This window comes from Delphinus delphis, chromosome 14 (genome assembly GCF_949987515.2).
Source record: "Delphinus delphis chromosome 14, mDelDel1.2, whole genome shotgun sequence".
In the NCBI taxonomy this organism is placed as follows: Eukaryota; Metazoa; Chordata; class Mammalia; order Artiodactyla; family Delphinidae; genus Delphinus; species Delphinus delphis.
The window spans coordinates 893783-917962 of record NC_082696.1 but is presented as its reverse complement, the minus strand read 5'-3'; the positions used below and the strand labels follow the sequence as shown (position 1 = coordinate 917962).

General features: G+C 43.0%; 1 long non-coding RNA gene across 2 annotated transcripts in view; it reads right to left on the bottom strand.

Annotated features, from left to right (window-relative positions):
* LOC132436777 (uncharacterized) overlaps positions 1 to 24180 on the bottom strand; it is a 105662-nt gene that overhangs the window by 62999 nt on the left and 18483 nt on the right. For both annotated transcript variants that reach the window (XR_009521881.1, XR_009521880.1), the window contains one exon: positions 19691 to 19763. This is a non-coding gene — a long non-coding RNA (uncharacterized lncRNA). The remainder of the gene's footprint in view (positions 1 to 19690; positions 19764 to 24180) is intronic.

Sequence of the window (24180 nt, the reverse complement as noted above, 5' to 3'; positions counted from 1 at the left end):
AGATTAAGACTCTCTTCCCAGCAAATACCATGAGTCTACGTACCAGGAGATGGGGTATTGCCTTGGTGACAGAGACAGTCCAGCCTACCTGCCTTCTCTCTCCCGAGTGGCCCCTGTGTGTTCCCAGTAACTAGAGGGAAACAGATCACAGTCAAGCTGCCCTAACACCTTTCTCCCTGGTATTAAACAAGACAGGCATGCAACCCCCTTCTCGCGTGGCTTGTATTCTGTGCAGAGGAGCAGCCAGTAAGAGGGTGGACACGTGCATAGACAGACTGCTTCTAGAGAACCGTGTGCTATGGAGACTGAAACGGGGCGATAGGACAGAGAACAAGAGAGAAGACTGTTCAGATCAGGTGGTCAGAGGTCTCTCTGAAGACATGATTAAGGAACTGAGATCTGAAAGGCAGGAAGCCGTTCATGAGAAAATTTCTGGAAAATCATTCTAGTCGGGAAGAAGAGCAAGGGCAGAAGTTCTAACGCAGACGGCTTGGTGTGAAACAGAAATGACTGGGAGATGTTAAACTACACCTACGCGGGTGGAACTTATTGGGCCAGGAGGAGAGTGGGTGGAGGCGGGCCCCGGGCAGGTCTGAGAGGCCACAGTGGGAAGCTCTTATCTTATTCTAGGCAGCGGGATGGCCACCACAGGGAGTAGAGGAATGACACAGTCTGCCTGATGTTTCAGAAAGAGTCTGGCTGCCGGGTGGACAAGAGGAGGTCACGTGAAAGTGGTCCAGGAGAGAGATAATGGTGGTTGGACTAAGGTGGTAGAAGAAAAACATGGCAAGAGACGGAGGGATTTGTCTTACCTATCAAGACTATGGCCAGGGGTGTGTAAGTTACACCTCAGTAAAGGATGGTTCAATATATATGGCCAAGAGTCCTTATCTTTTGAGGATATTACTATATACTGAAATATTTACAGCTAGAAGTATACCGTGCCAGAGTTTCCTCAAAATAAATAGAGCATGTGTTGGGGGCGGGGAGCTGAAACGAGAATTGAGTTGGTAACTGTTGACGTTGGGTGATGGGTGCATGGAGATCTACTGTGTATTGAATGTATGCTTAAACTTTTTCATAATAAGGTATTTGAAATGGAACAGTCCGGGGACAGGACTCCTATGGTCATGGGGTTGTAAAGCAACTTGTGAGTTACTGGTAGAACCACTCACCCCACCCATGGCCACTGTAACCCGTGATGCCTGTCTGCCTAGAGTAGGAGGAAAGTTCTTTTGAACAGAACGCATTCTTTTTAAGCCGCTTTAATTGGTGGAAATGATCAATTTCTTTGGTAGTTTGGAAGGTCTTTGTTACACTGAGCTAAAAATAAATCTTTCAGAAACTTCCAACCCTGGGACCTAGTTCAGCAACATGGAAGCCAAGAAACAAGTGGACTCTTCCTACATGATAACTCTACAGACTTAAGGACAGCTCTCCTGTCTTCTACAAGCTGAAACGCTGATCCTTTAAATCATTCCTAAAACCAAAAGGAGAGATTTTCCTACAACTTGTTCTCTTCCTGTTCCTCCTCCTTTTTTCCCAAGCTCAGGTATTCTTAGCTTCCTTCTAGGACCTTGCAATTTCAATTAAGGCCTCTCTTTTCACTGGTTTATTCACATACGTTGGCCCCATATTGAGTAAATCCTAAATATATACAGCAATAGTTCTCAATCAGTTTTCTTCTGCAGTACACACAGTGAATAACATTTCTGTGATAAAATCTCATGCACAAATTAAAAAGTACAAAACTACTCTTCAGACTATATAATTTCTAGCATTGGAGCTTGCCCCTCCCCACGGGGTAACAGCCAGAACTGCCATGGCATTTGTCCACAGTTAACTGGACCAAGGACAGCAACTGACCCAACAATAATATTCCACTTCATATTGACAGGAAGTAATAATTCAAAATAAAAGTATTGTAGTCAGTTCTTTCTGTCAGTGTTTCATATTAATCAAAGTGCCCCAAATATTGAACTTCTTTCTTGCTCTCAGAATCATGTTAAACGTTCGCCAGCATCCCTTTAGCACAAAAAATCATCACACTAATGGGATGTTCACGGTGATGATGTGTGCGGTTCAGACTTTGTGCTCAAAATGAACACCTGTTCATCTCAGCTCTCCCCACTCACAAGCCCACCTCAAAGACAGCGTCTCTCAACAGCAAGGCTGATTCCGTGTTTATAACCAACTGTGCCTCCTGGCTCTCTACTGCAAAAGAACAGAATGTACCTCAGTTAGAACACAGAACTCTCTGCAGACCTCTCGGTCCCGGGGCTTCACAATTATACTGTGATTCGTTTTGTGTGGTCCACAGCGTGTACACCTGTCTACAGCGAGGATACGGGCCATCCCACCATCACAACCAAGCCTCCCACTTTCACCTCTCACATCTCTTAGCCAAATTTTAAATGGTCAAGGTGTCAACAGTTATGTGGTTTCTATAACTATAACCAAATTTTCTATCCTTAGTTTATGGATGATAAGGAAAAATTCAAAATCATAACCAGCACTTACCTTATGATACTTGTGTAAATATCATTAATCATTCAGTCAAGTAACACTCCTTCTCCAAGACCCCACAGGACAACTATTTAGGCATCAGAAGCAAAATATTCCTAGAATCAAGCTTAATCAAATACACACTCTCACATTACATAAATTGCTAACAATCATGGTGCTTAAACTCATTTCAATTTCTTTCATACCAGGACCATAAATGCTTTGCTTCATTTTCTTAAACGCTCTAATTTTCTTTTTATTTTTTATTAATTAAAAAACTTTCATCATATCTTGAAGATGTTCTATTTTTCAATATCACTGTTTACTGCCTGGAGCCCCTTTCTTCCTGGAGATTTCCCCAGAACCCTCCATCCACATGCAGGAATCTGGAGCTAGTGTTTTCTAAACCTGATGCACAGCTGAAGTCTGGGGATTCCCTTCATTACAACTTGGGTTGGATTAATCACGTTCTGGACCTCAAGGCTTCCCTTTTTTCCCAACCCTCAATTTATTGGAATATTTGCTCAAGTAAATTTCTTTCCTCAGAAAGAGTGTCTTGGAGTGAACTTCATACCTATGTGTTACTGAAAATGACTGTATCTAGCCTGCAATTCAGTTGACTGCTTGCTGTCTACATGAGTCTCCCTCAGAAAGTAGGATAAGTTACAAGGTGAACAAGGAAGAACAGACTCAAATAAAAATGCAATTAACATAGAGGGAATTTACCTCAACATAATAAAGGCCATATATGACAAACCCACAACCAACATCATTCTCCATGGTGAAAAACTGAAACCATTTCCACTAAGATCAGGAGCAAGACAAGGTTGCCCACTCTCACCACTCTTATTCAACATAGTTTTGGAAGTTTTAGCCACAGCAATCAGAGAAGAAAAAGAAATAAAAGGAATCAAAATCAGAAAAGAAGAAGTAAAACTGTCACGGTTTGCAGATGACATGATACTATATAGAGAGAATCATAAAGATGCTACCAGAAAACTACTAGAGCTAATCCGTGAATTTGGTAAAGTAGCAGGATACAAAATTAATGCACAGAAATCTCTTGCATTCCTATACACTAATGATGAAAAATCTGAAAGAGAAATTAAGGAAACACTCCCATTTACCATTGCAACAAAAAGAATAAAATACCTAGGAATAAACCTACCTAAGGAGACAAAAGACCTGTATGCAGAAACCTATAAGACACTGATGAAAGAAATTAAAGATGATACAAATAGATGGAGAGATATACCATGTTCTTGGATTGGAAGAATCAACATTCTGAAAATTACTATACTATCCAAAGCAATCTACCGATTCAATGCAATCTGTATCAAACTACCAATGGCATTTTTCACAGAACTAGAACAAAAAGTTGCACAATTTGTATGGAAACACAAAAGACCCTGAATAGCCAAGGCAATCTTGAGCAAGAAAAACAGAGCTGGAGGAATCAGGCTCCCGGACTTCAGACTATACTACAAAGCTACAGTAATCAAGACAGTATGGTACTGGCACAAAACCAGAAATATAGATCAGTGGAACAGGATAGAAAGCCCAGAGATAAACCTACACACATATGGTTACCTTATCTTTGATAAAGGAGGCAAGAATATACAACGGAGAAAAGACAGCCTCTTCAATAAGTGGTGCTGGGAAAACTGTACAGCTACATGTAAAAGAATGAAATTACAACACTCCCTAACACCATACACAAAAATAAACTCAAAATAGACTAAAGACCTAAATGTAAGGCCAGACGCTATAAAGCTCTTAGAGGAAAACATAGGCAGAACACTCTATGACATAAATCACAGCAAGATCCTTTTTGACCCACCTCCTAGGGAAATGGACATAAAAACAAAAACAAACAAATGGGATCTAATGAAACTTGAAAGCTTTTGCACAGCAAAGGGAACCATAAACAAGATGAAAAGACAACCCTCAGAATGGGAGAAAATATTTGCAAATGAATCAATGGACAAAGGATTAATCTCCAAAATATATAAACAGCTCATGCAGCTCAATATTAAAAAAACAAACAACCCAATCCAAAAATGGGCAGATGACCTAAATAGACATTCTGCAAAGAAGATATACAGATTGCCAACAAACACATGAAAGGGTGCCCATCATCACTAATCATTAGAGAAATGCAAGTCAAAACTACACTGAGGTATCACCTCACAATGGTCAGAATGGCCATCATCAAAAAATCTACAAACAATAAATGCTGGAGATGGTGTGGAGAAAAGGGAACCCTCTTGCAATGGGTGGGAATGTAAATTGATACAGCCACTATAGAGAACAGCATGGAAGTTCCTTAAAAAACTAAAAAATAGAACTACCATACGACCCAGCAATCCCAGTACTGGGCATATACCCTGAGAAAACCATAATTCAGAAAGAGTCATGTACCACAATGTTCACTGCAGCACTGTTTACAATAGCCAGGACATGGAAGCAACCAAAGTGTCTATCGACAGATGAATGGATAAAGAAGATGTGGCACATATATACAATGGAATATTACTCAGCCATAAAAAGAAATAAAATTCAGTTATTTGTAGTGAGGTGGGTGGACCTAGAGTCTGTCATACAGAGTAAAATCAGAAAGAGAAAAACAAATACCGTATGCTAACACATATATATGTAATCTAGAAAAAACAAAAAATGGTTCTGAAGAACCTAGGGGCAGGACAGGAATAAAGACGCAGACTTAGAGAATGAACTTGAGGACACAGGATGGGGGAAGGGTAAGCTGGGACAAAGTGAGAGAGTGGCATGGACATATATACACTACCAAATGTAAAACAGATAGCTAGTGGGAAGCAGCCGCATAGCACAGGGAGATCAGCTTGGTGCTTTGTGTCCACCTAGAGGGGTGGGATAGGGAGGGTGGGAGGGAGGCTCAAGAGGGAGGGGATATGGGGATGTATATGTATATGTATAGCTGATTCACTTTGTGATACAGCAGAGACTAACACAACATTGTAAAGCAATTATACTCCAATAAAGATGTTTTAAAAAAATGTAATTAAGAGCATTGAAGAAAGGCAAGAAAACAACCAAAAGATATGGAAATGGTGTAAAAAGAAGTAAAAGGGTTAAGAATGAAAATGGAATAAAGTGGGATGAAAGGCAGATGAAAGACATCTCGAGCAACCAGAACCCGAGGAATGGGATGGGGTAAACATGTAACACTGTCATCTAGGGAGACTTCCCAGGGGAGGAAAGGAGTCCCTCCACCCACATGTGGAGAGCGCTGGCCTGACAGGGAACTGATGGGAACAACGGCCCCTGAGATGCGTGCCAGGCTTCAAAGCTGAAGGGCAACACCCTCAAGGCCTCGAGGAATCAGACAGACATCTAGCTTCTAAAAACAACCACGCACAAAACAATGGAGCACCATTTGCAAAAGTTCAGTAAGAGAACCTGTGTACCCGGCACAGAAAACAGGGTTAAACATGCAAGAACTGGGGTGTTTTGTCACCATGAGCCCTTCTGAGGAATGTAGTCAAAGATAAGCTTCATCTAACCAGGAGATGACTGGAAAGTTTTCAGCAAAAGTGCCCCGTGAATGCAGCCATGAGCCGACCCAGCAACAGGAAAAGAAAAGGTGTTTATTTGTGTTGACACTTACCCGACAGGTGTGTCTGCAAGGACACAAATCAGACAAATATCTTGAGACTTTAAAAAATTTGAATGCAATAACTAATGATAAATCTTAAAGGCCAGTTAACAAAGATTGATTTTTTTCTTAATGATTGACCATTTCTAGGCTTTCTCCTCTTCCAAATAAACAGGAAAAAAATAATAAATGAAAGGGACAATTTTATGATTCATGAAGATAAACAAGCTGTTAAATAACTTCACTGCTACTGGCTCAAAACTTTACGTAGAAAAGGCGTATAATTTTTAGACATTTGCAGAAATCCTGAGGATAACACTTTTAATCTGTACCGTTTCATATTTCTCATAATTTATTAGAAAACAAATGAGTTTAAAGAAAGGAAGTAAAAATCTATGCTCCTAAATGGCAAAATTCATCAATGGATGTTAAAATTAGTAGGTAAAAGTTTGATGACAAATGAATATTTATATAATTACAAGGTATCCACCCCCAAAATGTTTATTAATTATAAAAGGAAAAATACTGACTTTATAATAGAGAAACCTGATGCAAAGAATATTAACCAAGTTATGAACATAAACAAGATCATCAAAACAAACCAATCTCGTGTTGCTACAATAAGAACACATCACTCCTGACAAAACAAGCATCTAATCACAAGGAAGAAATTTTGCAAAAGAATTGACCTGTGCTCTTCAAAAAGTCAAGGTCAAGACAAAGAAAGCCTCTTCCGAGTTAGAGGAGACTAGAAGACATGATCCTTACGTGAAATGCCTCATCTTGGAACGGGAAGATAGTTATTAAAAATGTTTAAATGTTAATTGGAAATGAACTGTGGATTAGACAAATAGATGATGGTACACTATGTATTAATGTCACATTTCCTGGCTTTGGTAACTGTGTGTATTTGTGTAAGAGGATGTCATTGTTCTTAGGAAAGGCATGATAATGTGCTTTGGCACAAAGGCTATTATGTCTCCAACTTACTCTCAATGGTTTTGAAAAATAAATTTATATGGATGTAATTCAATAGAAATATTATGCAAGCCATATGTATAACTCTAAATTTTCTGGTGGCCACATTTTAAAAATCAAAATAAATGATTTAATTTTGATATTTGCTTTAACCCAGTATACAAAAATATTATTTCAGCACATAATCAATATAAAACTTTTTAATGAGAAAGTTTATATTTTTTGTACCAAGTTTTCAAAAGCTGTTGTGTAGTTTAGACTTACAGATCATCTCAATTTGAACTAGCCTTATTTCAAGTGCAAATAGCTACATGTAGAGAGAGTAAGAAAGAAGGGACATGAATAAACAATAAATCAATTAAAAACAGTATAAAACAAAAATAAAATTATTCTTTAATCTGGGTAAAAACTATATAGTATGTCCATGTATTATTCTTACAGTTTTTCTATAAGTTTCGAGCAGTATCAACATTTTAAAATTACAATAAAAATCAAATAATAAAAATGATACAGGATATGATAAATAATTTCATGCCAATAAATTTTAAATCTTATCAAATGGGCAAGATTTTAGAAAAATATCTTACTAAAATGAATCCAAGAAATTATTTAAAGCCAGAGTAATCCTATCATAGGGCAATAGTTCCTAAACTTTTTGGTCTCAATACCCCTTCAAACTCTTAAAACTTATTGAGGACCTCAAAGAGCTTTCGTTTATATAGTTTACATCTACCAATATTTAGAAAATTGTAAATTAAAACTAAGAATTTTTCATTTACTTTTGAATTCATTTAAGTTAACAATAATAAATCCATTATGTTTCAACATAAATGATCTATTTTGGAAAATTAACTATATATTCTAAAACAAAAATAAATTTAGTGAAATGAGTGGCATGGTTTTATATTTTTCAAATCTCCTTAATGTCTAACCTAAAATAAGGCAGCTGATTCGCATACTTGCTTTTGCATTCAAATTGCTGCAATATGTTGTTTTGGTTGAAGATATGTGTTGGGGAAGGAAGAAATATTTTTAATAGTTCTTTCAGATAATCGTGAATAATCTTCTTTGATGCTACTCCAAAATATGATGAGTGCATGTTTCTTAAAGGCTATGTGAATTGTAGAATCTGAAGCCATACCTGCAAACTTTTTGTAACCTTAAGAATTAAAATCTATTGGCCTATCTTCCACTTTGAATGAATGGATCTTTACCAGTGCACGGTTTTGTAACCCCATGCATTGATCATGTGGAAACGTCAGTTCACTGAGCTATGCAGACCTTCAAATACTGACACATTACATTATACAAAATCAAAATATCACAATCAACCATATCAACAAGCTAAAGAAAAATCAGATGATACCAACTGACACAGAAGACGATTTGACAAAAACCAGCACATTTATGATAAAAAGCTCTCACCAATCAAAGAGGAAAATTACCTCAACTTGATAAAGACCATGAAGAAAATGCTTACAGCGAACATCCTACGTACTGATGAAAGTTGAATGCTTTCCCCCGACTCTGGGAACAATGACAGAAAACCTGCTCCCACCAGAAGCTCCAGCGGTTACAGTGGGGCAAGAATAAGACGTAAAGTACGCACATGTTGGAGGGACAAACTACCGCTATGTGCAGATGACATGACTGTCTACCTAGAAAATCCCAAGGAATCTACCAAACACACACACACACACACACACACACACACACACACACAACAACAAACCCCTAGAACTAATAAGTAAATTCATCAAAGTCACGAGATACACTATCACCACAAAACTCAATCTCATTCCTATATACTAACAATGACCTTATGGAAACCATTGTTAAAAACACAGTATCATTTACAACTACTCTAAAGAAAATTATAGGGCTTCCCTGGTAGCGCAGTGGTTAAGAATCTGCCTGCCAATGCGGGTAACATGTGTTCGAGCCCTGCTCTGGAAGATCCCACATGCCGTGGAGCAACTAAGCCCGTTTGCCACAACCACTGAGCCCGCATGCCACAACTACTGAGCCTGTGCTCTAGAGCCCGCGAGCCACAACTACTGAGCCCACGTGCCACAACTACTGAAGCCCATGTGCCTAGAGCCCGTGCTCCGCAACAACAGAAGCCACCGCAATGAGAAGATCGTGCACTGCAATGAAGAGTAGCCCCCGCTCACCACAACTAGAGAAAAGCCCGCGCGCAGCAACGAAGACCCAATGCAGCCAAAAATAAATAAATAAATAATTACACAAATAAATAAGAAAATGATATATTAGACACAACTTTTAAAAACATATACAGTATATGTAAGGTGAAAATTATACTGACAAAAGCAATCAAATATCAAAATAAACAAAAGACAAACCATGTTCATGGGTTGGAAGACTCAGTGCACTAAAAATGTCAATCCTCCCCAAACTGATCTATAGTTTTAATGCAAATCCATCAAAACCCCAACTAGGACTTCTTTATTCGAACACAAGCTTATTCTAAAATTTATGTGGAAGGGCTCATGCCCTAGAATAACTAAGACGATCTTGACGGAGGACAAAGTGGGAGGAATCGCCCTCCCTGACAACCTAGCTCACTACAGGCCCACATGAGCAGACTGTCCCTTTCCCCTGTAGTTCAGACACATCCTATGAAACATGAAGCAACTTCAGGCCTCAGGACTCCACGTGCCTCCACTCCCGCTCAGAACTCTGAGGCTGTGTCCCTTTTCACATGAGAAAACTTCAGGGGTCTTGAACATAGGGCGGAATGCACCCATGTCTCCTCAGCTCTCCTGAAAAGTTGGAAAACACAACCAAACTCACACTGACCCGCTTCTCTTTGGGGATTTCACGAAGTTCCACTAAATCTTGAAAAGGGGACAACAGGAGCGTTTTCTCAAATCAGTTCCTTCATGTTTCATAGGATGTGTCCCCCCCCCGCACCTCCTGCACCTGCTCCCCTGCACCTGGCCGGCCTGTGTCCCCTCGTTCTCTCTCCTGATTGGCCATCCACTCCCCCTCCGTCTCCTGTGTCCACTGCCTCCCCACATCCTTATCCTGACACAGCAGCCTGCGCGGGTCTCTTACCACAGGGACGAGGCTTCTGTAAAGCCCGGTAAGGAGAGATAGGACCGAGGCAGGGCTGCCAACTCTGCCGCTCTGCACCACGGCTGCTCTGCGCCCACAGGACGTGGTTCGGTCTGCCAACCGCTTCCCTAACACGGAGGTTAGCCTCTCCTCGTCGTCGCCTTCAGCGACTCTGTCTCTGGCTTATCCTTCCCGTCATCGTGAGCCTCGGTCTGCCTCACTCACACCCGCAAAACCCACCCAGGACCCGTGGGAGTCACTGTACCTGTGCACCTGGATTGTGTGGACGAGTGACGTCTATTCCAAACAGTCCTACGCCCCACAGTAGGTGCTTCGTTAATATCTGTAGAATAAACACTTCAACAGTGTGCTGTTGAGGAAACTAGCAATAAAGAGGTCATGTGACTCCCTCAAGGTCACACAGGGTGACCCACTCTGGTGAATAAACGGCTGCCCTGGAACCTCACTGACGTTATAGTCACACATCACTTTCTCTATTACTTACGTCTAAACATTGTTAGTTGAATTTTTATCACCACGTATGTAAAAATAATTAATCTGCATTTCTCTGCGTATTGGGAGTTTTTAACTATTCTAAAAGACCTCTGTCTCTCCAGTAAGGCTAAAATGGCCCCCCTTCCCTGAGGCCTCGGGTCATCCGCGGGAGCCTGGGTTCCGGGCAGCCGACGCCCAGGTGCTCGAGGCGCTCCGTGTGTCCCTTGGGTGGAGTCGGCGGGGCTTGTGACCCGGACGGGGAGGCGACCACTCGCGTGGAGTCCACGTGACAACTGCCCACGGCCGCGTCCAGACGCAGCTGCTCTGCGTGCGCAGGACGGCCGTTCTCCGTCGGGCCGGCTCCATGGGCTCAGCTCCTGGCCTGCGGCAGGCGGCCCAGTCAACACCCATCCCGAGGGCCTCCAGCCTCGCCCCTTCTCGCCTACATGCTCTGTCCCCCTGCAGACTAAGCCCTTCTTCCCTTTCTCGTACAAATGTCAGAAGGAAGTGCTGGTGCCTCTTTTTTTAGAAAGTAAGAACAATATTACAATAGTCTCTGCCAAAGTTTTCTTGAATCTTTATAATGTACCTGAGAATAGAAATTAGGAATTCATTGTAGACCTTAAATATTCTCACCTTACCAAGATGGTAAATATGTGACACGATGCAGGCATCAGCTCATGCTACAGCAGTAATCACTTTGGAACATATGTCACGTCAGCGCGCTGAGCCTGCACAGTGTTAGGTGTCAATTACACCTCAGTACAGCTGGGGCAGAGTCACAGAGCAGCCCCCACCTTCACTGGCAGTCATGAAGCTTACAGTCAAGAGAAAGCACTTGCTGTTTTAATGAAATGCTATTATCCGAAAACATTAGGAATGAATTGTCACAAAAGGATAAATGCAATAAGATGGAAAGGCAGAAAAAAGCAGATCAGCTATGCTATCGTGGGAAGTCTCTGGTTTGGGATATGGGATTTCTGCTTCAAAACTGTCTCCCAGCCACTGTGTGACCCTGGGTCCATGTCAACCTCGCCGTAATTGTTTATTTTTCTATAAGAAATTATGACACCTTTCTAGGATGACTTTGAAGGCTAAAAAGATATTTATTTTATGTGAACATGATAACTTGCTATGGAAGCATAAGGATGATTTCTCAAGGTCCTAGAAAAGTGAAAAGCAAAATGAAAGCTATTTCCATGAACGTGGAGCACAAGCCACAGGGTGTCTGCTAACGTGTCAGGGCTGAGTTGGGGTACTGAAGGGAGTGAGGGGAGGGAGGGCCCAGCCTGGATTTCCTGCTGCGCTTTGCCGCACCTTAGCTCTATGGCCCTGACTCTTCTAAATGTGGGGTGGGTGGCTATCAAAAATGGGAAATGAAGAGATGGTTCTTTACAATCTCTCAGTCACTGTCAGCTCTACAGTGCGGTGTTCCAGTTCTGTTAAAATCTAACGTGAGCAAAAAGACTGACAAACAAGTCATAATTATCTGAACCAGCAAAGTAAGAACCGCACGGGACTTTCCTTCCCAGTTAAGGCAATTGTGGAAATTTGATACTGACCCGCGTTTCTAAGCCTAGAACTGTGGGCTGGTTTACACAGCCCCGGCCCACAGGCTCCCTCAGCCTCAGGATCTGGAAGAACTTAGTGGCTTGGCAGACGGGCACAGATGTACACAGCCTCCTGACGGAAACTTGATGGGCCTGTGCAGGAAGGGGGGGCGGGGAGTGCAATTAACGCCGGAAGTTCCTCTGATCAAGACGATGTGAAGAAGAGCTGCACGTGCCCCGCGGCTGTTTGCAGAAAATCATTGATGCGCCATGATGAGTGGCCCTGCTTTATGACCCTCATATTTTTATATGTCATTACTGGGAAAATGCGTTTTAAATACTGAAATAGTACAGCTGTACCCAAATAAAAATACTGAAGCAGTGAATCCTTAGAAAATAGAAACATCTTAGGATCCCAGATCTCAAACTTTTAAAGCCACAAAATAGACGTCCCTTGTGCAGCCCCTTTTCCATCCAGACCCTAGCATCTCACTCCCAGGGCTGCGGTGCCACCAGCCTCCGATTTAGTCAGCGGTGGACGCGGCTGCCCTTTCCACGCTGGTACAGTGAGAGACCCTCTGGTCACATTACAGCCTACATTTTACACATAAAACGCACTCTGTTTCTAACACCTGATTCACCACTTTAAATGCTTTCAAAGTAGAACGGCTGCACAGCTTAGTTTCCTGGAATTCTGTGTTGTAGAAGCACACCGTTGCCTCCACACGAGGGAAATACCTGCGGAGGAAAAGCAGTGTAATTCCGAGACAATATGGAAGCGAGCAAAGCTGTTAGACGTCACGATGCTATCGCAACACGTAACACACGGCCAATGCACTTCTTCCAGAGTCAGTAGGCCGCTGCTCTGCTGGTGACGGGCCTGAGTCTCAGGAATAAAGATAAAAATGAAGATGAAAACCCATCCTCCCGAGGAACCCAAATTCTAGTGGAGAGGGTGAGACGTAAATTGATCATTTAAGAACGCAACACCCTATGTGCTCTTTACATCCGTATCTAAAGCCTGTTACTGAAGTGCCAAGATAGGCAGCCGACTTTACTTCAGGGGAGATGTCACAGAAGACAGCATTTAGAGGAGGCCTGCGGGGCAGGACGGGGACAGGAGTGGTCCCCGGGCCAGCACGGGACCCGCAGTACACAGTGTGGGGTGACAAAGCTGGGCAGTGGGCTGGCGAAGACCCGTTGACCAAGCCAGGGAGTTTGGATGAAATCCTGGAGGACTTAAATTTTCATTTACATTTTTTCACTAAAACCCTAGAGGGAAAATTATACAGTAATTAAGGGAAACTGTGACCATGAGATCACATTACATGAGGTCACATTACATGTAATTACCATGAGGTCAATTACAATATTATATTGAGTTATTTTCCAGAATGACATTGAGCGCTCAGTTTTATAATGGAATCACAGGCTGTAAAACATTTTAGAAGTGTTATTAGGCGCGTCCAGAATTTTCCCCATAAGCACCTTGGCCACAGCGGTTTCACCACGTGACTAACTGGCCACAAGGCAATTCTGCAGTGAAAGATTGAAGAGCTGGCTGACAGTTTGTGTGATGGTTTGGTTTCATTTCTCCATCGATGCAGTGTTCCCATTCTCATATGACTTAAGTCGAAGCCCTCACGGTCTACACAGTGACAAGTGCATGTGGCAGCCTTAAAACAGGGGACGATTACAATCGTGCATATCAACTTGATAGAAAATATGGGGATAAAACTCACTGGAAGAGTGAAATGAGACGTGTAAAGCCATACTGCACACTCTACCAGAAAATGATTAGCACGTCAGCCTGCAAATTCTTTGGTGATTTGAAGGTGCAGAGTTGTCACACGGACATGGGACAGGGGAAAGTGTACCCAGAGGACACAGCAGGGTAGAGGCCCTCAGGACACGATGCAGAGCTCAGTTACAAACACCATCCCAGTATCTGGAAGCCGATACCTCTCTTAATGAAGAAAAAAATATTAGCAAAAAAAGAAAAAGTGCAATGCTGAATGAGAAGATGAATCAAACAAAAAGAAGGATAAAATACGATGAAGGAAAGACCTGGAAGGCAGGTGCTTGGGTACAACCCACAAAATAAAATCGGTCATTAGCACAGCATCGCCATGAATCTACACACATTTTATATTATTCAAATGTTTTGTATTTGACAATAAAGTCTTTTTAATTTTGCTATTCATTTCTTATTATGTACTTTTAAATGTACCTCTTTTAATTTTTGGTTATTTTATCTTTTATGGCAAAATTGCCTTACAGCCAGTCAGTTATGCAGCGAAAATGTTTGCAGCAAAAACGCTAAGAGCAAAGATGCTTATGGCAAAAATACGTACAGCCATTATTAGAAGAGGCAGCAATTTTCTCTGCTAGACAATTACAATGGCAACCATACCATTGCGAGTAAAACCAAGTTAATAAACTTAAATATCTTCCCAAATTATAAAAAGATTAGGTATTAAGCAAGCTATTTTACCCACACTTAGAGAGTCAATCGATGTTCAACAAAGACACTAACGAAATCCAACGGAAGATGAAAACATTCTTAAGGACTGTCTGCTGGATCAAAGGATCCTCGTCCGGGACAGAGCGACTCTGCTCTCCCCCCTTCCCCACCCCCGCAAGCTCATCCAAGACGGTGTGAAGGCGACACGGCTTCCCGGTGCTCTCACCCGAGGACACGCCTCCCCCCTTGAGAGCAGGTGGCCTGAGCCTTGCCCCCAGCCTGCACAACAGAGCAGATGGGATGGGGCGTAGCCTCACGCTGGAGTCTCTCCTTGCTGACCAAGAAAGCAGGTGGCCTTGCCGTGGGCACTGCAGGGCTCTAGGAGCTGAGGGCGGCTTCCGACTGGACTGTAGCTGCCAGAGGTTGGGGCTATCGGTCCTTCGACTACAAAGGTCTAAAACCTTCCAACGACCCGAGGGGGCCTGAAGCCTCAGATGAGAACACGGCCCCGGCCCTGAGAGACCCTGGGGGGAGAACCAGCTGGCCATGCCCAGACTGCTGGAGCACAGAAGGTGCGAGATGATAACCGTGTGCCGTTTTTGCCAGCACTGCCGGGCAGCAACGGAAGCTAACTCAGTGGGTCGCAGACCTGAGTACCAGTAAAAACTGCAAATCTTCTAGAAGAAAACGAGCATATCTTCACTGCCTTTGGGCTGGCAAAGCTGCCTTAGGCCACACGAAACACTAAGCATCAACTAGAAGTTGGAATTCATAAAAATGTAAAACTTATTTTCATTAGAGGATACATTATAAATAGACAACCAATAGATTAGGGGGAAATAGTCACTATACGTACATCTGACATGTGATGGTAGCCAGAGTACACTTTTTAAAAATTCTACAACTCATCAATAATAATAGGCCTATAAACATATAATGAAGTGCTCAGTACCACTCATTATTTTTAAAATGCGAATTAAAACCACAATAAAAATACCATAATAGCTAAAATTAAAAACACTAACAAAGCCAAACGCAGCTGAGAATGGGGAACTCCTGGGGCCCTCCTGCAGGGCTGGTGGGGCTGTAAACGCGTGGCCACCTTGGAAGCTAACGGCAGTTACTTTAAATTGAAGCCCGCACACCCCATCACCCGAGGCTACACACTACACGCCACACAAGAATTTGTTTTTAACATCTTTATTGGAGTATAATTGCTTTACAATGGTGTGTTAGTTTCTGCTTTACAACAAAGTGAATCAGTTATACATATGTCCCCATATCTCTTCCCTCTTGCGACTCCCTCCCTCCCACCCTCCCTACCCCACCCCTCCAGGCGGTCACAAAGCACCGAGCTGATCTCCCTGTGCTATGCGGCTGCTTCCCACTAGCTATCTACCTTACGTTTGGTAGTGTATATATGTCCATGCCTCTCTCTGGCTTTGTCCCAGCTCACCCTTCCCCCTCCCCATATCCTCAAGTCCATTCTCTAGTAGGTCTGTGGCTTTATTCCTGTCTTACCCCTAGGTTCTTCATGACATTTTTTTTGCTTAAATTCCATATATATGTGTTAGCATACGGTATTTATTTCATTTTGATTAAAAATATCAAAATGTAGAAAAACATCTTGCTTTCCCCTCCACATATGTAAAAAAATGGTCAGAAAGGAGAGTTAGAAGCGAAAATGACTGACTTCATTGTAATTTTCTACACTGTACAATACTTTAGACTTAAAAAATACATTGACTATAGTGTAAAAATGCAAGACATATTTTTCAGTGTTCACAGAAACCTTAATGTCTATAAAGCCCTTTCAAATTTATAGTATTTTATGATTTCTAAAAACCGTGAGTACTGAGTAAATAATGTCATCGTATTTCCCCACGTGATTTAATATTTTCTGGGTTCAAACAAGCAAGTGTGACCTGCGTTTCATCAGAAATTGATCTAAATCCAACGTTCCTCTTGACTTTTCCATTTCCTACAAACTAATGATGGCTTCTGGATATAAAATGCTTTCCTCATTGAAGTAATCTGCATTTAAAGTATATTAATTAGTGATTTGGATCATATCTGAATTTAGAACTTTCTCTTTGTTATTTTAACAGGTCAGTCCAATGTGTAACCTACTGGCCTCGGGCAGCATGGATTTCACGCAGGTAATTACGCCCATGTTGTCATTGGCCAGGCTGGAGACGAAGCCTGGCAAACCCAGACCACTGAGCTCAAGAACAGCCCTGGGCTCAGATCCATGTGGATTCTTGCTATCGAATGATGGATGTGGGTCTTCCTAGAAAAATGGGTAGAAGTCAGGGGTTGAAACCCAGAGTTTGGACAGCTGAGTACTGGCGGTCGATCAGGAAGACAAGGCATCTGGTGGACAGCCTTGCACCACCATCTAGGTAACTTAATAAGGAAGCTCTCAGAGTAGGATCTGATGCCCAGCTGCAACAAAATGCTGATGTCTGGAGAAAAATTCAAATGTCCAGCCTCTTGCATGGATCTATGGAAACAGCACATCTGGGATAGGACACAAATATCCCTACTTTTTTTAGAAACACTCTAGGAGACTTTTATGCAAGTACATCTTATATACCATGATTTTCCAACCCGAGTACTTGTTGCTCAGCTAAAATAGATCCAGTACTTCTCCAGAACACATGAGCCATAAATCTATAGCAAAAAACAGACTTCAGTTGACTACTGTTGGCGAGAGGTAAGTCGTTCACATTTGAGTCCTGGAATAAATTCTGCTACTAACGGTTCAAGCTGAAAATCCTCTGTCTCGTGCTGTGCAACACGACACCCTGTCCATGTGGCTGTTACAGCCTCGTCGACTCGGGTGGTTTCCAGCACAAACAATAATTCCCTACTAGTTTTAGCGTTGAGTTTCCTTCCTCTTCTGTTGCAGAAATTCCATCAGCAACCAGAAATTGTGAAGTCAATACCTTATTTGTTTCATCTTAAATAATCATCCTGACAGATTATGCCTACATTACAGTGAAAGATCAATTTGTGGTACATTTTTTTGGCCATCATAGAAAATTGCTTGAATATTAAAATAAACAATGCAGGGACCTCCCTAGTGGTCCAGTGGTAAAGAATCCGCCTTCCAATGCAGGGGACGTGGGTTCGATCCCTGGTCAGGGAACCAAGATTCCACATGCCGTGGGGCAACTAAGCCCACGCTCCACAACTACTGAGCTTGCATGCCTCAACTAGAGCCTGTGTGACACAAAGTACAAAGCCCACAAGCTCTTGAACCCATGCACCACAACTACAGAGCCCACGCACCCTGGAGCCTGCGCACCACAACTAGAGAAGAGAAAACCCACACGCCACAACTAGAGAGAAGCCTGCGTGCCGCAAGAAAGAGCCGGTGCACCACAATAAAAGATCCCACATGCTTCAATGAAGACCCCGCGTGCCGCAACAAAGATCTGATGTGGCCAAAAATGAATAAAATAAATAAAATAATAATAAATTTTTAAAAAATAAAATAAGCAATGTGACAGTAGCAGGCTTCCTACTCCTCAAGTCTATGCTACATTTAAATTTATGGTTTGGCTGTTGACTTTGCTAGAATCTGCAGAACATTTTCCAAAAGGGAGATACTGTAGATTCTTTAGAAGTGAAATTAACTTTTATGATGTGGGCATGATGGGAAAGTCAGGAAGTGTCTGGGAATAAAATACTCTTCAGAACTAGAACACTGTATATGAAAACACATGTTTGAAAGCACTTGATGGCTAAAAAAAGCACTAATGCCACATTAATAGAATATATATTGCCTCTCATAGAATGGAAACAAGCAACGTTTTTGAAATCTTGATTTAGAATTCATCTCTAGTCAGATGATCTAAGATGGAGAACACACTGCTGGTGCCCGTGTCTCCACTCTTGTTCCTGCCTCTTAAAATCCTATGCCTTTCAAGCCTCTTTTCTCCTAGGAGCCTCCCGGTCCTCACTGGGGACACTTAGGATTTCTCTCTCCTGTTCTTACACAGCTCATTGGGTGTGCAGGCAGGCACAGTGCTTCAGAAGGTGGGACCTGAAGCCAGTTCAATGGGAAGCCAATCTCAGCATATCCACTTGCCAACAGTAAGGATTGCTCAAGTATGTTAACCTCCTCATGCCTTCATTTCCCTATCTGTAAGATGAGGATAATTAAGTACCCACTTCTCTAGGATGTGGTGATTAAATAAATAAAGCACTTATAATAGTGATATTACACAGTACCTATCTAATAAATAAAAGGAAATGTTTAAATTGAACTCAAACCATTTTGTCTTTGGCTACAAATAAGAAATTAGGCTTGGGCATGTGGCCAAGAAAAGAAACTCTAAATGACATCCATTTTAGCCCAGTGAACAGGGAGGCTGGCAGCAACTTGACAGGAAAACACAAGTGGCATCAGAGGCAAAATCAGAACTGAGAGTTGATGCCCCATGGGTTTGAATCCAGACAAAGATGGGCTTGACACTGGCTCTGTCACTCACTGGATATCAGACCTTGGTCAACTTACCCCTGTAATCCTCAGTGACCTATCCAGTACATACGGTAATCATTAAGATTGGTTTACCATATATTGTATATAATTATACATGTATATATAAGGTATGGGGAATAAAGAATATATATACATAGATACAAAAAATACCACACCCACACGTGCACCTGCACACAGAATTCAACACTATAGCAACCCTCTTAGTGGAGAAGAAAGCTATTCTAGAACCACAGAGATCATATCATTCAACAACCCAGTTTAAGAGGTAAGAAAATCAAGGCTCAAGAGGTCTGGTGAGGAATTGCATAGCAAATATATAAGATTTTTCTGTTATTGTTTAAATCTGTTTAAGAGATAACGTTTGAACAAAATTAATAATAACATAATGTGAATTTATAGCATATGGAAAAGTAAAACATCCCATAATCATAGCTTAAAGACCTGGAGAGGAGAAATGGAGGTGAACTTCTACTTACCTGTAAGGTTCTTACTGTAGACAAAGTGGGGTGATATCACTTGGAGGTGGGCTGGCATGAGTTAAAGTATACACTGTAAAATTAATAAAACAAGGGGTTACACCTAGAATCCAGAAAAAAAGAGTTATAAAATAGAAATACAAAAAGTGTCCAATTGAGCCAAAAGAAGGCAAGAAAAAAACCGAATAACAGATGGACAAATGGAAAACAAATAGGCAAAGTGAGAGTCTTAAACACAACCATATCAATAACCACATTAGGTGTAAATGGTCTAAAGATACCAATTAAAAGCCAGAGATCATCATCAGATTGGATAAAAGAGTAAGACAAACTGAATACCACCTGTAAGAAATGCACTTCCAATATAAAGACCCAAGCAGGTCGAAGAAAAAAATTTTTTAAGGTATACTAGCCTAATACTTATCCAAAGAAAGCTGGAGTGGCCATATCAATATCAAGTATATTTCAAAACAAATAAAGAAAGAACACCACTTCATAACAATAAAGGGATCCAATCATCAAAATGACACAACTATCCTGAACCTAATACAGGAGCTTCAAAATACATGAAATAAAGAAAGAACACCATTTAAATAAAGAAATAAACACCATTTAAATAAACACCATTTAAATAAACAAATAAAGAAAGAACACCTAATACAGGAGCTTCAAAATACATGAAATAAAGAAAGAACAAATAAAGAAAGAACACCACTTCATAACAATAAAGGGATCCAATCATCAACTATCCTAAACCTAATACAGGAGCTTCAAAATACATGAAGCAAAAACTGACAGAATTACAAGGAGGAGAGATCCTCTTAGTGGAGGCTCCTTAGTGGAGGGTCTTTACCCAGGAGTATAGTCAGTTTTCAGTACCCCTCTCAGTGTTGATGGAACACACAGACAATTATTCTGGATACAGAAGATTCAAAGAGCACTGTTAGCCCACTTGTCTTAACTGATATTTAGAGAAGACTCCACCACCAACAGCAGAACACATTCTTTTCAAGTGAACACAGAACGTGAATCAAAGTTCAATACATTCCGATCGTGCAAAAAAATGTACCAAATGGAGTTAAATCAGAAATCAATAAAAGAAAGATCTTGGGAAGGCCCCCAAATATGTGGAAACAGAATAGCACACTTTTAGATAATCCATGAACCAATGAAGAAACCAAAAGGACAATTAGGAGGTTGGACTAAATGAACATGAAAAGGTAACATATCAGAACTGCGGGGATGCTGCTATAAAGCAGTGCAAGGAGGGGAATTTACGGGGCAGAAACCTATGCCAGGACCCTTCTGATCAGAAAGAGGACTGAATCCAGGGCAGCAGGCAGACGGCAAGGCCAGCCAGCAGGAATCAGGAGTCTGGTCTCACCCTCACACATCATGGCACACGGGGTCTCACCGTCCACGGCAAGCATGGCCATGATTAAAGGGGAGGGGTGAGGGACGGGGGGCAGGAGGCGCGCGACGGGATCTGCTGCAGAATGCAAGTCCAGGCATGGGGAAGGTCCCCACGAGGTGGGGATGGAGACCAAGGGCACGGCTCCTGAGTGGGGGGCGGTCAGACAGTCAAACAAGGAAGGACCCACGCAGGGGCCAGCGCCTGGGACAAAACACTTGGTCTGGAGTCGGAACGTGGAGCTGGAAACGCTGAGGGCTTCCGGCGGGAAGGCCCAGCAGCAAATGGAACCTGGGTCTAAAGGGGATAAGAGGCCCAGAGACAGGAGTCTAAGGTGAGGGAAAGGACAGAGCACTCAGAATCAGCGCACAACGTACAGCCGCCCGGAGAAAACCCGCACCAAGAAGACGGGGTTCGCCCGGGGCCACCCCACCCCCAGCACCCCAGCAAGCAGCAGCCCAGGACCCCCATGACGTGGCCAGGACTGTGGCTTAATCTCCTTGGCTGGGGGATTAACCTCCTCCTTAGGGACGTCTGCTGGGGACCTCCTGCAATTCTAAGAGCATCCAGGGAGGAGAATCACTGACTTAAAGAGGAAAAGGAGTCAATTTTAAAGAAAGAAAAAGTCAGAAGGCGACAGCAAGCGGCTGCAGTGGCCACAGGTCTGACAGGAGCAGCTGCTTCTGATGCAAAGTGATGCCACTGCTGCAAAGTTTCAACTACACCAAATCAGACTAAACAGGCTTCAATTTCAGAAGTGTGCGTCTGCTGACATCAGTACATCTCTAACTAACCACAGACTGCTGTCTACCGAAAATGTCAAGCAGAATTTTTTCTAACTGTTGTCATCAAGAATGAAAGGAGTCTGTAAGGATCTGTTTTTTCACAAGAGATAAAAAGATAGGAGAAATGTTTCAAGCAGTTAGACGTGGTAGCAAAAGCCTTTTTCCTGTCAATGTAATTTTTAAGGACTGAGGTTAATTAAAATCTAAAATCCAAACCATGAGGATAAGGAAATCTATTTTCCAAGTTCACAGGCTGGCTTAACTTCGTGATCCGGGGGGGCAGGAGGGTAGGAGGAAGGTTTAAAAGGATAATCACCATTGCTCCAGCTCTTTCCTCAGAAGAGCCAGGCCGGCACCAAAACTGGACCTACGTGACATTTAACCTCCATGACCAGCGGGCAGCATCCCTCGTAAGGGCTGTGCTCTCACTCCCAGGAGGCCCTTCCTTTCATCGCTGCACTGGACACTTTGTGGGTGATCCGCTCTTCCTCGTCCTGGGAAACCTACAGGCTCCACTGCAGGCACCCGACACCTAAATACGGGTGGCGGCCCCTCCGCCGGGCTCTGGCCACCTGCGCTCCTGTCTGACTCCAGCACGGAGGGCTCGGCTGGAACCCACCTGTCCTGGGTGTGGCCCTGACCAGACTCTCCCAGCTTCTGGAAAGTTCCTCGGGCCCTCGCTTCCCAGCCCTGTGGACACCCTGGCTTCTGCCTGTTTCCTAGCCCGGCTCTGGTGCTGCCACCAGTCCTGGGAGCTCTTGAAATACTCCCGGTAAATGAACAGATCAACCCAGTGTCACTTAAGTCAGCGCCAAGGCCACTGCTTGCAGCTGAGGCTGCAGACGCCGAGATGCGGACGGGCTGAAGGACACACACACTGTCGGTGCCCACGGAGGGGCTCAGGTCCACTGGTGTCACACACAGAGTCCCCGCTCCCGCCTACCACTTCCTAAAATGGGCACGTTTGACAAAAGTCAAGACATGTGAATGCACGGCCGTCTGTTGAAATCCAAGCGCAAACAAAACAGAAGGTAAGCCATTGTCTCAGGCGCCCCCTTGACTGAAGGCACAGTCCAGGAGAGGCGCTCCAGTTAGAGAAATTACAGCCAAGGTCACTCAGCCGTACCGGGCTTCGTGTGACCTCTGGGGTTTTAGAAGACGGCAGGTCTGGGAGACGGACCCTCATGTTGCTTGAACGGCACTGTATTTGTCCTGACATACTTTGCCTGTTGGCTGATAAGAACTGGCAGAGAAATGCAGTGCTCCCTTCCCAACGAAATGTTAACTCTGTTTCATGTGCTTCTGCCTGGACTGTAAGGCCAATTCCTAAACGTAGAGCCTAACTTTCTTTGGTAAAATTTTCAACCAAAATGAAACTTTATCCTGAATCAATCATCAGAAGACTGAATTTCAGTATTAGTTCTCCACAATATTCAGAATTAGAAACACCTCGGGCGACTGATACCCTATTCTGAATTAGAACACTGCCCGCCCTGATCTATTACTCGTTTCATATTTTAAGGGGATCGTTAAGTCCATCTACCAAAAATACCTTCCCCGGATATTAAACATCTATGATATATGCAATGACTTCCTTCCTTCCTTTAGCAGTGGGTGCTGACTGATCCCACGGACACCGGCGGGTCTGGGTCTGCACACAGAGGGGCCTCCTACTTCTTGTACCAGCCACGGTTTGTGCTTGACCATAAGCGTGTGCGTTAACACGAAGTGTGGGAATCCAAACTGAGGACTCGACTCGAATGACAAAGGAATGTTTAATATGCTTGCTTGGTTTCATTGAAAATGTTTTAAAAAGGCGCACAGTGGCCCGGGCAGAGCAGCCCCTCAGACAGAGCGAGAACTGGAGGGAACTGGGCACGGCTGGGGCGGGGACTCCACGGGGGCCTGTGCTGACCCGGCGGTCACCGGGGGCGTCTGGAAGTGAATCAGGGCAGTCGGGCTGTGGCACGACTCCTCAGGGGGCTGGGAATTCCTGGCATCAGTGGGAAAGGACCAGGGATGCCATGAGCCCTGGTGTGAGGGGACTGCTGTGCACACTTCAGGATTGTCCGCTGAGAAACCGATTGAATGCATTTTCCTACGAAAACAAGAAATCCAGGCACAGGGGGCTACGGCGTAAGGCACCCTGACAAGACTGTTTGTATGGGAGGGGACAGGGCGCGTTTCTATCTTGGTACCAAAAGCATTTAAACCTTAGGAGTAACGAAATAGGAATAAGGAAATTCCAAATAAGGAGATGTGTTAGGTTCTCCAGAGAAACAGAACCAACAGGA